General features: G+C 40.4%; 1 protein-coding gene across 1 annotated transcript in view; it reads right to left on the bottom strand.

Moving 5' to 3' along the window:
- The window catches only part of CFAP70 (cilia and flagella associated protein 70), a 1,838,232-nt gene that overhangs the window by 1,222,370 nt on the left and 601,579 nt on the right, over positions 1-14,283 (bottom strand). The gene's annotated exons all lie outside the window — the stretch shown is intronic.

Raw genomic sequence — 14,283 nt, 5'->3', positions numbered from 1 at the left:
GTTCCTTAATTAAGTCCCTCTGTAATCTAGTGAAATATGCCAACCATAAGGCGAAGATTGCTGAGGTATAAACCTACTTCCCATTACGTTTCCAATGCCCTACATTCTCTATTAGGGGAATGGACCGAGGAGTTCTGTTCAGCCAGCATCTTTTTGGTGGCTGCTACAACAACCATGGCATCTATGGGGATACCCTTACTTCAATACTGTCTATGTGTGGGGGCTCTGAGAATATTACGTGGACACCTGGGAATTGGTTCTATGGTGCCCAGTTCCTTCCATACCCAGCAGGAGATAAGGTCTATAAGCTCATCTCCCAAGGAGGTAACCCAAGATGTAGATGGGCCAGATCTGAAGGTTTCTAGGAACACTGATTCCTCCTGGAGAAGGAGCTTGGGAAGATTAACCACCTTTTTGGCATATGATTTCTAGAATGTCTAAAAAAGAGAGTTCTTCTGATGGAGATCTAGGGAACCCTTTCCCTTCATCGAAATCGGTGTTGTCTGTCAAGGGCAATCTGACTCCCTCCTTTTGCACAACCTCTTTCAGGTGAGCTCTTCAATGGGGTGTTCTGGAGAGGACCCTCTATGGAACTCCCTGGAAGCTCTTATGGGCTGGCAGTCCCTGTGACATGGGATGAAAAGACTCAGACACAGGATCTGAACAGGGTACAGGAATAGGATCCAAAGAGATAAGAGTCAAGACCTCACTCAGTTGAGAGAATACCCTCTCCACCACCTTGAAAGAAGAGGGACCAGGTTCAGCTGAGGCCAATCTGACTGAGGCTGAAGTTCTCAGATCAGACAAATGAGGGCCCCCCCCCAACCGTCTGCTCTGAAGGAGGAGTCAGAGCCAAGCTGTCCATCACTAAGGCACCATGGGGAAGCTACAGCTCTGAAAGCTTTGGAGTTGAAGTAATTTCCTTGGATCCAATGCCAATGCTTCAGCTCTGAGACGTGTCCTGCTCAAGGGGGGGGTTGCAGCCGAACGGATCAGGGAAGTCAATGGAGTTGATGATAGTAGCATCTTCATATCCAATAGTTTGACTGTTGGAGATCTCAGATCCAATGGCTCCAAAACAGAAGGTCAGATTAGAGAAGGAGTGATAACTGTATGTGAGGGAGGTTTAAGGCTCATGGATCTGATGGCAGACACAGCTGAAAAGAACCCCATCTGGATCTGTGTTCTGAGAAATTTTCTCATCATCCTATCCACTTCTGCTTCAGAAAGACTTCGGGAGGACCTGATTGAAGAGGAATTGGAAGGAGGTTGAGAGGACTTTCTTGGAGTCTCCTGCAGGAAAGGAGATCTCAGTTTAAGAGACACTGGCTGTGGACAGAGACAGGGGCTTCAGAGCCAAGACAATTTTGAAGTAGAAGGCTTTGGATCAGAGTGCTTGGAAACCTTAGCTTGTGGCTCCAATGTCAGAGTGGATTTGGGAGACCTAACAGTAAAGCACTTCTTATGTTCCCTGGGCTCCATGGACTTTGATTTCTGAGAGGGGGGTTGAGCCCCTGAAGTAGAAACTGCAGAAGAAGTTGCAGAAGAAGGTATATAAGGTCCTTAAGCACTAACTTGTTTCGACAATTGCTAATGGCTCTGGCATTGAAGCCAGCACAAACAGTACAAGTTATCAAGGTGGGAAGGACCTAACCAATAAACGCACTCACCATGGGCATCAGAGTTGGGTATCTTGTCCCCTCAGGAAGTGCACTTCTTAAACCCAGTAGGCTTTGAATCAGCCATATTATGCAGAACGCCTAACAGCAAAAAATCCATCAAGGAAAGTAGAAAGATTTTTTTTGACAGAATTAGTGAAAATGAAAGTTATACCAATAATGGTAAAAATTATAATACCTCACCATGAAGGTACAGAAAAAGGGAAATACTTTACCAGCTATGGTAAAGAAGAATACCATGGAATGGTAAAAAGAGTAAAGTTACTTTAGCGGTAAACAGAGGATAGTATTAGAAGGCTAAATAAGTAAAAAATTAAGTTAAACTGATAGATGTTAATCACTATCCCCCAAAATATAACCACTGTTGAGCTCGACAGAATGCAATCCCAACCAAATTGTTAGAGTGGCAAACAAAATCTGAGGTAATGCAGTAGTCAGGGGCATTATAGGTAAGGGAAAGAGCTAGAGAGTCAGATCCTAGAATCTGGAGAGAGAGCAGTAGAGTCAGATCTGAGGGTTGGATCCAAGACCCATTCATTGAGGAATGAATGAAAATGACATCAGGTCTTAATATTAACACACAAAACTCTATACATCTTCAAATATTGAAATTTTACCTTGCTAATAGGAACAATTGTCTCAAACTGACAGCCGCATTCATAGACTTGGTTTAACCTAAAAGGGAGGTTATCCATGCTAAGATGCATGGCACAGCCTGTGCTTCTAGTAAGTGCTGTCAGGTTTTGTCTTACCTCTACTGCTCTCACAGAATGAGAAACCACTTGAATGCTTTCAGAAAACATTATCTCCTAGCCATTGAAAGAAAGCCATTAAAAGAAAGAAGCATTCTGTTTTTTATTCTATCAGATTGTCTCCATGAAGACATGACAACCAGATACAGAATTGCTTCCACAAGTATTTATTTATTTGCTAAAGCAGAGCTTTATTATGTCCAATGTTCTTTTTTATTTATTTTCTTTCTCTTAAAACATGTTAGTAGATAACATGAACAGCCTTAATCCAGCAATTTCCCATATGCAATAATTAGAAAAAGCACATATTTTTCTTGTATCCTACTCTTTTGAACAGACTTTTCTTCTTTTTTTCAACTGCAGTGCCTACATTTCTTAAAATTGAACAGGGAGAAAGAGAAAAAAATAAAAAAAATAGTGGCACCTCTTTACCTTAATATCCCCATTACACTTGAAAATAACTAAGAAAACTTTAGTTTATATCATGCAGACAGCATGCACTATACAAATATTACTGTTAAGAAGAAAAGCTTGCTTTACTTACAGTTAACTCTTTCCTTCCTCTTCCCCTCTCCTAATTGTCTTTACTGTCATAGAAATAAATTATTATATTTATCTAAGTTATGCAGTCTGAACTAAATTATTACTTGTACAAGTATAGGAACTGTGAATTATGCTATGATGCTATCCTATCTTAATGGTGGGTAAGTTATGTGTGAGTGTGTGTATTTATATCTGCACTGTCTAATATTTCTTCCATTATATGCTTCCTTCACCCTCTTGTGAAAACGGTTTTCAATGCACACGAGCCTGAAGTAACATTTCATCCAGTGATACATTGCATTTGTTGATCTGAATGACAGTAAAGTTTACTTTGATTTTGACTTTGAAGTGTTCTTCCAAACATTAACAGGTAGTAAGGCATATGGTTTAGTGTCCCCTACAGGTTTAACAAAGTAAAAAAGTCCAATATTTCCAGGTTTTCTTGTTCTGTCATGTTTCACAAGTATAATTAATTCTTTATAATCCCACATTTATTTGTCAATTTCAAAGTTGCTGGCTTTATTCCTGTTTATCTCTATCTCCCAATTCAGTCTTTGCTCCTTTTTAACACATTCTCAGTTCTTCTAGTCAAGTCTTGTGATTCCTTCTGTCTCTCAAGCATTTTCTGTTGAAACACTGGAAAAGGTTTTACTGGTACTGTCTCTCTCTGTGGTTTATATTACCAGAAGAACATAAAGCAGAATTTTCTTCTGTTTCACAGCTCACTTTTTGTTGGACAAACTTTTGTAGTTTTTCCTTAGCATGTTCTGCATCAAAAATGACTTTGTCCCTCCAGGAAAGAATATTCTGAAGATAGCTGGATACAGCAGTTTGAATCTCATGCCTGCTTCTCAACATTCTTTGATTAGTGGAATAAATTTACTCTTCTTCTGCCTGGTGTACAGTGACTAATCATTTTCCACACTCTACTGTCTCATGCGTGAATGGGCGTTCCTTCATTGAAGGTTGTGCATTAGGCCCGGCAAGCCAGCAAGTAAAAATCTACAGCCAATCATTAGCAGACCGGAGTTCCGCTGTGGCGACCCCTAACCGGGAAAAGCTGAAAGACACAAACAAACAAACTGTCTCCCACTTTTAACACTTTGTCCTTCAGCCACACTTTTGTCAGAATCAACTCCTTCAGCTGGTAGGATTGCATCTTTACTATTAAAGGCCTAGGTTGCTTTCTCATGCTCAGGTTTGGAGCATACACGCAATGTGCCCTTTCAATTAACAACTTCTGCTGTGCAATACCAGTCCAGTTGCTTATTTCTGCTTTCATAAAATTAATACAGTCTGCTCCTTAAACTGTCTCTGGTACAGCAGAAAATCTCAGGTTTTCCCTGTGTTTTCTGTCATCTAATTCTACTATTTTTTGAAACATCTCTTCAAGAGCAGTCTCATATACAGCCAGCCTTTTCTTTATTTCGAACTCTAATTTTTGCAGTTTTATCACTTCGTCCGAGTATCTGTTTAAAAAAGCTTCTTTAATTATTTCCAGCCTTTTGTCATTTTAGTTGATATACTCCATCAGTGTTTCATTTATTTTAATCAGCTCTGAGTACATTTGACTTATTTTTTCCTCTAGGTTACTGGAAGTCATGTCTTGCACCAAAGCTGGAGCCTGGACTGCATTTTTGCAGAACAGCTGCTGAATTCTTCCCAGAATCCCATTCAGTGCTTTTTTCCTCACCTTTTGTGACTGATTTTCTTTCAGCTTCTCTGAATTTCTTTTTTGCTGGCATCCGGGCAGTACACATACTATCCAGTTACTGACATTTACCCCAAAAATGAGTTCACTGGCTGTCTTCTGAGTTCTTGCTTTCACACTGGGAGAGCTAAAATTAACCTGTTGCTCAGTGTGCAGCCATCTTGAAAGTGTGCCAGACATTTCTTAGCTTTATGTTTCGGAGATTTGAGAAGTTTTTTCTTAACCTCAGCTTGAGAAAGTGTTATAAGTGCTGGGGATGTATGTATGTGGTAATTACTGAGTGTGAAAGCATATGACGGAAAGGCCTCTAGATTCAAAAAGTACTTAAATCTCTCACATATAAATTCATTACAAGGCACCAATATTGCTTTTTCAGAAATTCAATATTTTCTAGTAACTTTAAAAAGGTATGCAAGGAAATATTGAGTTAGATGCTATTTTTAGATATCTGAAAGAGATGATATAGAAAAAAAAATGACACAAGGGATGATACATGACACCAAAGAACTGATACAAGGAATGATATAAAACAGTGAAAGGACAACAAATTTGATTTAGATTTATCTTGGAATATGGAGTGTAACAATATAACTGATTTACATTGGAAAGTGGGTGTAGCTGTAGAATAATCTGTTACTCAAGGATAATGCAACAGTTAGTACTGTCTGTGGCAATAACTGTGTTCTCTCATTAACTAATAAATAAAATGCAACAGCAATAACTAGCATGAGATTAAAAAAGCTACAACTAAGGGCCATGTATTGTGCCATGAAGAAGCTTATCCTGATCATTTCATATGCACTAACTATATTTTACATGGTTAACTTTAATGTCTTACATTTAATATGTAGAAAAACAATACTAATGAGCATTTTGAGCAATAAATTATGTGCAGTAAATACAAGAACAGCATCCATGAACAATTACAGCAATTAGTAACTCAGTAATAGCATAGTTAATTGTTTTCTGACCAGCAGACAGCTAAAAATGTTGTCTCATTCATTTATCCTAGGAGGGAACAAGAGAGAAGCCCATTCATTCCTCCACCTGATGTGAAGGCTGTACACCAGATAAGGTGAGAACAGTATTGGACCCATTTGCTCCTGAGGCAAGGGTCAGGAACCTGACAGTGGGTCAGCGTGCCTGTCCAATAAGGTCTCCATTCAATCCTGGCCTAACTTATCCCTGTAATACCCAGGACTTTGTTTAATGCTGTTGCCTGTTAGTGCATATACATGCTACCATGCATGACTAGTTGTTATGTCTCAGTTGTTGGAGTACACATTTTCATGACCCAGTTCGCAACTACAGCCTTGTCTTATTCCAGCATACCTTCTCCAGTCAGCAGTGTAGTGATTCTGGCTACCTCCCTTGCTACAGTAAGGGAGAGCTGGCATAAACCACTCACTCCAGTCCTTTTGCCTGTTCTTCCAGTACTCAAGCTGGTAAATGAAATCAGGTCAGCTGGGGTGCAGTCAGGACTTTATACCTCTATGTTTCATGGCTGGGAAATAATGTTTTTTTTTTTTTTTTTGACTAGACAGACAGCCAGTGAGAAAAATATGCTAGTTCAGCGACTGAATAAATGTAATGGGTAAGAAAATAAGCTTTAATAAAAATGTGGTTCTATTGACCTAAAAGGCTTATATTCAAAAAGCTATGGCTAGAAAATATAAAGATTTAATAGTGGTCCTATATGCCTTATTACTAAACATTCACTATGTCTGAATGTAATGCAATCTTCTGTAACTTCCAAACTAAACCTGTAACTTAATTAGAAAAGGTCTAATTATTCCTAATGAAAAAAAAAATCACTGGTTAAAAAACAAAACCATGCAGACATACTAGAGCAACAGTCACTTTTTCCAGCATCATACAGACTCCTGATGGACAATTTCTGTCTTGCTTTCCATAAATTGTAACACCCAGTCTCATATGAAACTTCATGTGTGGAGGACAAAATATATAATGTAAAGACTAAAATGGATGACTATCTCTCAATAAATATCAACATTATTTTGCCAGTGGGGGTTGTGCAAAGAGATTAAAGCCCTCACTAGGGCCCAGACAACCCAGGTTTGATCAGCAGCTTAGACACTTTTTGACAGCACAGGCAGGGGAGGATAAGCATGCCCAGCCTTTGACTGAAAGGGTCTGCTTGGGATACATTCACATGGCTAGTTTCTTGACATCAAGGAATCAACTGCACATATGTTGCCTGGGGTGAGTGAGGCACCCTGGTGATAGTATCCCTTTGTGGAAGTGAGGGGTGGAGATGTCCTGACACTTACTGCACAAACCACCCACAGGGTGTTACTGGTGATATTAGGGTGGTCAGTGGGCCAAAATACAAGAAAAATACTCAACAGAAATAGTATGATGCTGCCCCAGGTGCCTCAATCTCTTTACTGGTCCTGAACATGGGTTAAAGTTAGTCAGAAGGCAGATATCTGGGCTTGGTAGACTCAGTTAACAAAGAGAGGTCCTTGAAGCAGCTGCTGGTCATTTGTAGGGAAAGAAAAATATACAAAAATAACAACATTAACAATACCACATTTAATATTGTTTGCATACTTATAAACTAAGTGACAAGCTTCAAATCAGACAACCATCTCTTACTAGATTATCAGACATTACTAGCATGAAAAGATGTATTTTTAAGGACTATCAATAGTAAGTTCTAAAGACATGGACCTTGCTAAACAAGAGTACACCACCAGATTTTATCCAGCTCCACCCTTATAACCACTCATGGCCGTGTGGTAACAAAGCAAAGTACACAAAATGGATACTATGAAACAAGCAGTTATTTCAGGTAACAGGGCACCATACAACACAGAACTAAAAAAGCACATCTAATTTAAAAATCCCAACAGATAACAGGGAATCATATAACACAGAACTAAAAAAAAAAAACACATCTAATTTAAAAATCCCATCAGCATAGGATCAGTGTGCTGATACTAATGAGTACCCATAAATAACCATGCAGCACTGCTCTGCAGTACCTGCAATTGATCATTCATGTGGTTGGGAAACCCAAGGTAAAAAGCAATACAACAGATGACAGGGGGACTAGGGCATGAATAGCTACTAAAAACATGGATAGCACTAACTCAACTAAGGGTAAATTATAGAATCTTTAACATCCTTAATAAGGCGGCAAGACAGTCCACTGCCATCAATATCCGTCTGCCTAGGTTAGAATATGCTGTTATTATCACTGCACAGAAAACAGTAATTTTTGAAAAACAGAATAAAACTGTTAAGTCTGTTTGCCTAAGTCACAGCACTGAGCAGCACTGTACAGTAATAAGAAAGAGCAAATGACTACCAGTTACAACAGAAGCTCCATACCTGCTGAACTCATTAACTGTCAGACTAATAACATAGATTCATAGGTTGGTACTAGGATATCGGCCCTAGGGCCTATACAAGCCTAGCAATAACAATTTCCTGGCTATTACTTCCCTGATCCCTTCTCTAACAGGGTGATTGACGTGATCCCTTGGGTGAATTTCCTATCTCCCATCCAATCGTCAAGGTTCTTTTTGAAGAGGGCCAAAGAGGCGCTCAGATTGACATGTATGGGCAGTCTATTCCAGAGTATGGGGAGTCTCTGGGTCAGGAACCTATCCCTCCAGCATCTTTTGTTCATTGTGATGACCAGGTTTAGATCCCTGGAGCATGTGGCTTTGGGGATTGGGATTTCTTTTAAGTGTTGCATGTCCAACAGCTCTGGGTTTGACATGGCCTTGTATGTTAAGCAGAGATCACCTCTGAAGAGGTGATATGTGACAGAGTATAGCTGGAATTTTTTTAGACGGCCAACATATGGTATCTGCTTTAGGCTTGTGGTTCTTTTAGTGAGGTATTTCTGTGGCTTTTCCAGTTGTTGCAGATGGCTTGTGAGGTACATACCAAATGGGGCATTGTACTCTATAATGGGTCTAATGAGGGATGAATACAGTGGGACAATGACCTCCTTTTTTTTCTGAATGAAAAGCCCTTAATGATGAGGTATGCCACATAGAAGGATTTCCTGACTGTTGTGGTGATGTGGTTATTGAAGATGAGACCACTGTCCACTTGTGTCCCTAAGTCCCTTATCATACTTTCAGTGTTTAGTGTACTGCAACTTATGTGGTAATTCATGGGTACATGGTTTTTCCCAAAGGGGATAACTATACATTTCGTGGCATTGAGCTTGAGCCCATGGCTCTGACACCAAGCATCTGTTTCTGTAAGGCCCTTTTGTAGAATATCCACATCATTTGGGAATTCAATAATGGCTCCCAGTTTGCAGTCATTTGCGAACTTTGTTAGCCAGAGTCCCTTAGTGCTGGCTTGTGCTTTAGAGAAGTAGATGCTAAACAAGAGCGGTCCCAGGACTGAACCCTAAGGTACTCCACTTGTCTGGAGCTGAGACCTGGTTCAAGGCTCCAAACAGCACCCCTGCAATACCAGGCTACAACTCTTACCACACTTTTCGACCACTAAACCAGGACCGAAACACTAAAGGCAGAGGAGTGTCCATATTCACCAAGGATATTCATACCTCCAGGCTAGCTGCCCAACACAATGCATCTGAAATTCTACAGGTACAACTAATATTAGGTAAGACTGCAATCCAAATTGTAGCTTGCTGTATACTTATAACACTTAGTTTATAAGTATACAGACTAGGTATTAACTCATCTTTAATGAATAAACTCCAATTTAGGAGCAGAATGTACTCACTAGTATTACATTTCATAGGCTCTCATTTACCATATTCCAAGCTGAAACAGACTTCTCCAAAATTGTCCCAGTCAGATAGAAGAGCCTCCCTGAAAGCTCAGAAACACTAACAACCTTGATTTATTTAAAAATGGCTACAAGGGTGTCATTCAGAGAATGATTGTTCTTAATGCTACATGATACACATGGATGAGCTTAAGATGGGGCAGACAAAGTTTGATCGAAAAGCAAGTTTACTCTTCTTGATTCTGCTGAAATTCAATTGTGTGTTTTCTTATGAAATTTTTAGGTTTTTGTAAATTTGAAAATAATTATGTTTAATTTGCTTAACTTATTTCATGCTGTGTGCATTATATTTGCATGGCTCACTATTTATCTAAGAAGCTGATGTTGCTGTCATTCTGCCATACTGTTTGTAATACATTACCATAAAGGCTTGGAAATGGTTTTGGGACCAGTGCACTTACTTGGTTAACAAAAAATATTCATGTTGTAGTAGGTGCTCAATCTGGCTCCCTACTGAAAAGTTGGCACTCGAAATGCCAAGTGCCAACATATTGAAAAAAGAAGCCAGAAAATCCAGCAAAAGAGCAAATCTCAAACTTTTCTGTGCTCCTTAAAACTTCTTTATTGCAGGAGGGGGCAAACCCCCATTCCCCCCACCAAATTTATATATACCAACTCTGAAATCGCTATAACTCACAGAAAGGGGAATATTCTGTGAAATGGCCATCTCAGATTTGGTATATACTGTATAATTCCATTTTTTGGCCATTCAGTCTTCCTGTTTTGGGACTTGATCTAGTGAGTCCCATCATTTCAAATTGTTACTGCTCAAATCTGCATAATATTCTTCACATGGTAACATGATGATGTCACAACAGCAGACACCATGCCTTGAGTATTAAGTAGGTCATTGAGGATGATAGAGGTAAAAAAAAAGTTATCTACTTACCATAACATTCCATCGGTGTTGTCCATTTTCATTCTTCCTCAACTGTTGGGTACCTATCCGATCCCTCGATCTGACTCAGCCATTACTTTAGCTTGTGGTCACCAAAAAGCTCTCGAGCTCCTCCCTTATCCATAATGCACCAACCCTTAACATACCTCAGATCTTGTTTGCTGTTTTACCTAAAGTAGGACGTGCTAATATATATATATTCTATACAGAAGAAACTATATCTAGAGCTCAACATGAGGGTCAATGGTGTCCTTATATGCTCTCGTTCTTTGAGAGATCGTCTATGAAAAAGGTTGGGAGTTGGTGGGTGGGAAGCTGAGGAAGAATGAAAATGGACAACATAGATGGAATGTTATGCTAAGTACATACCTTTTTTATCTGTTGTTTTCAATTTTCATTCTATCCTCAACTGAACACTGAAGAAGTTGCTGCGGGCCTAGCTGAATAGGTTCTTAAAAGTCTTAGTAAGGACCGACCCAATTTGTTGTAAATAAATTATATGGAATCTGTCAGCCATCTGGCTAAATTAACCTTTGCAACTGATTTGCCCAATTTAGAATCTGCAAAAGAAAGAAATAATTGACTTTTCTTCCTAATTTCTTTTGTTCTGTGTAACTAAAAACATAATTGTCTGTGGATATGCAATAAATGCAACATACATTCACCTTTGTTTGTAAATTTAGGAAAGAAGACGGACAGATTAATGGACTGGTTAATATTGGATCCTGACACCACTTTAAGAAGGGTTGGTACATAGTGATACTCCATCCTTATGAAAAATCAAGTCAGGAGGTTTAGAGGACAATGCTAGAAGTTCTGAAATTCTTCTAGCAGAGATAGTGGCCACTAGAAAAATACGTTTCCAGGTCAGGAATTTAAGATCACATTTTGCTGCTGGCTTAAAGGGGAATTAATTAAGGCCTTCAGTACCAGATTTAAATCCCATGGTGGAGTATGATCTTTATAGGGAGGTCTCAGTAGGAGAGTGCCTCTCAAAAAAGCCTTACAAAGCTCAGATGAAGCCAAGGAAGAATTCTCAAACCCAATATGAAAGTTGGAGATTGCTGTTAACTGAACTCTAATTGTTGAGGAGCTAGCTCACTCATTAAAAATCATTGCCAAAAATTCAAAAACACTTTGTATAGGAACAGAGAAGGAGTCAATGTGTTTCTGATGTACCCAGAAAACAGCCCTTTTCCATTTACTTCTGAAAAGTTTTCTTGTAGAAGCCTCATGGGAAGATAAGATAAAAGTATATGACTGAGAGCATCAGCTGTTTGGCTATTAAAGGCATGGGAGAAACCATGCTGTTAGCTTGAGATTTGAGATATCTGGATGAGTCATGCCTGTTGGGTGAGACAGGAGGTCTTGAATCGGACTTAGAGGGAAAAGAGGGTAAAGTAGATAAGGCCAAAGGAAGGGGGAACTAAATTTGCTGAGGCCAATAAGGTGCAATGACGATGACTTTGCTCTTCAAGTGGGCAGCTTTCTTCAGAAATGTTGGAATTAAGGAAGTTGGTGGTAAGCATAGAGGAGACTGAGGGATCAATCATGGAGTAGAGCATCCCTCGGTGATTCCCCTGGTGGGGGGATCAAGGCAAAGAAGCTGCTGCACTTGTTCAGGGGAGAAGCAAAGAGATTGCAGCAAGGCTGGCCCCATTGACGGAAAATAATTTCTGTCACTTTCCTGTTGACAGACCACTCGTGAGGTAGTAGAATGGACCTGCTCAATTTGTCTGCTATCACGTTGTACTTCCCCAGAATGTGCTTTGCTGTCAGAAAGCGGTCAGTCGAGATCACCCATTGCCACACACTGAGGGCTTTTCAACACCAGGGGTAAGACCTGGCTCCCCCTTACTTGTTGCTGTACCAGACTACTGACATGTTGTCTGTCTGAACTGCAATTGTCCCAAAAGGGAGAGAGTCTAGGAAGGCCTGCAATGCTAAGAGCACTGCTTTAATTTCCAGGACAATGATATGCGTATTGGCCTCTTCAGGGGATCAGGTGCCTTGCACTGTCTTCCCCAGGAAGTGCCTCCTTCACCCAGTTTGTGAAGCATCCATGGTCACTATAGCCTTGGGCTGATGGAGAACAAAAGGGTGGCCTTGTAGAACTTGTTCTGATCAAATCCACCAAAAAAGGTATCGCTTGCATGCTTGAGTGATTCTTATTTGGGCTGACATGCACTGACAAAGAATTGACCATTGTATTGCTAACATCCATTGAAGAAATCTCATATGAAATCTTGCTAGAGGAACTAAAATTAGGGCTGCTGACACTGACCCCAAAGCTTGAAGAATCTAATGGGCTGAAACTGTGGGCCTGTGAATTATTTTTCTTACCTGGAATCTGATAGTTTGCACTCTTGAGAGAGGAAGAGAAGCTGTCAATGAAACTGTGTTGAAAACTACTCCTATGAATGCCAATGATTGTGATGGTTGTAATTGAGACTTGTAATTTATGGTTATCCCCAGATGGCAGCAAGTCTGGAGTACCTGATCTCTTGCTTTTAGCTGATGCTTGGTCTGGGCAGTAATGAGCCAGATGTCCAAGTATGGAAACACTCAGAATTCCTGCAGTCTCAAGTAAGCTGCTACCATTGCCATGCATTTGCTACACACCCTGAGGGCTGTGGTGAGACCAAAGGGCAGTGCTCTGAACTGGTAGTGACTGGCTCTCAAATACCTTCTGGATTGTTTGCTCACTTTTATGTGATAGCATGCATTCTGAAGGCCTATTGAGCACATCCAGTCATCCTTGCCTAAAAAAGGCAGAATGTACTGAAACATGACCATCCAAAACTTTATGTGTCAAACTGATTTGTTCAAGTTGCTGAGATCCAAAACTGATCTCCAGTCCCCTGTTTTCATTGGAACTAAAAAGAATCTTGAGTATGTTCGGAATTCTATCTTGTCTGGTGGTAGCTCTTGGATGACTCTTTTTTCTAGCAGCTTTTGTATTTCAGGTGATGCGTCTTTCCTCTGACTGGATGGAACATTGGGAATTTTGCATACAGGTGGAGTTGGAAGGGAAAAGAGAATTATATAAACTCTGGAAATAATTCTCTGCACCCATATATCTTTTCTTATATCTAGCCCGGCTCTCTGGTGCAGGGATAAACAACCCCCAACTGCCTCCACAGGTGGACAATCAGGCCTCCTTTCAAGAGTGCTGGTAGGGTCATTCAGAGAAGGAATCTCTGGAGCCCTGGTTCTGCAGGCCTCTTCTGCCATGTGGGCATCGTTGTTCATTTGAGTTCCCTCTTCTGCACGTGGAGGAGCTATCTCTACGTGGATCTTGGAAAGGATCCTGGGACTTCTTAAACATTTTCAACCTTCTCATTGATTTCCAGAGAAGGATCTTTGAGGAGTCAAAAAACATACCCTCACTGCAGTGTCTCCTTCTGTCTTTTGCACACCTGGAGAGTGTGTCTTTAACTTTAGGGCCAAACAAAGAGCTGGTATCAAAGGGTGCATTGACGGATGAGGACTTGAATAGCTTTGCAAAACTACACAAGTGCATCCAGGCATGCTTCCTAATGGAAATGCCTGAACCTGCTGCCCTTCAGGCACATTCAGCTGCATGTGAGATGAGCCTCATGGATGAATTAGAAATAGACTGCAGTATAGCCAACTGAAAGGCCACAGAAGTCTGGGTCTTGGCAGTAGTGTTCCCAGAAAGGGATTTTTACAGTTCCCTTATCAAGTCCCTTTGTAGTCTCATAAAATGTGCCAGGTAGTTCAGTGACCTAAGGGCAAAAATCACTGAAGCATACACATGCTTCCCAAATCTGTCCAATGAGCTAGACTTCCTGTTGGGGGATGGATAGAGGAACTGTTGAGCAAGTTCCTTCTTTGTGGCCACTGCCACAACCATAGCATCTACAGGCACTC

Source organism: Protopterus annectens, chromosome 8.part0 (genome assembly GCF_019279795.1).
Source record: "Protopterus annectens isolate FY-2018-M chromosome 8.part0, PAN1.0, whole genome shotgun sequence".
In the NCBI taxonomy this organism is placed as follows: domain Eukaryota; kingdom Metazoa; phylum Chordata; order Ceratodontiformes; family Protopteridae; genus Protopterus; species Protopterus annectens.
The sequence above is the reverse complement of the archived record's forward strand: the minus strand, read 5'-3'. Positions and strand labels throughout refer to the sequence as shown.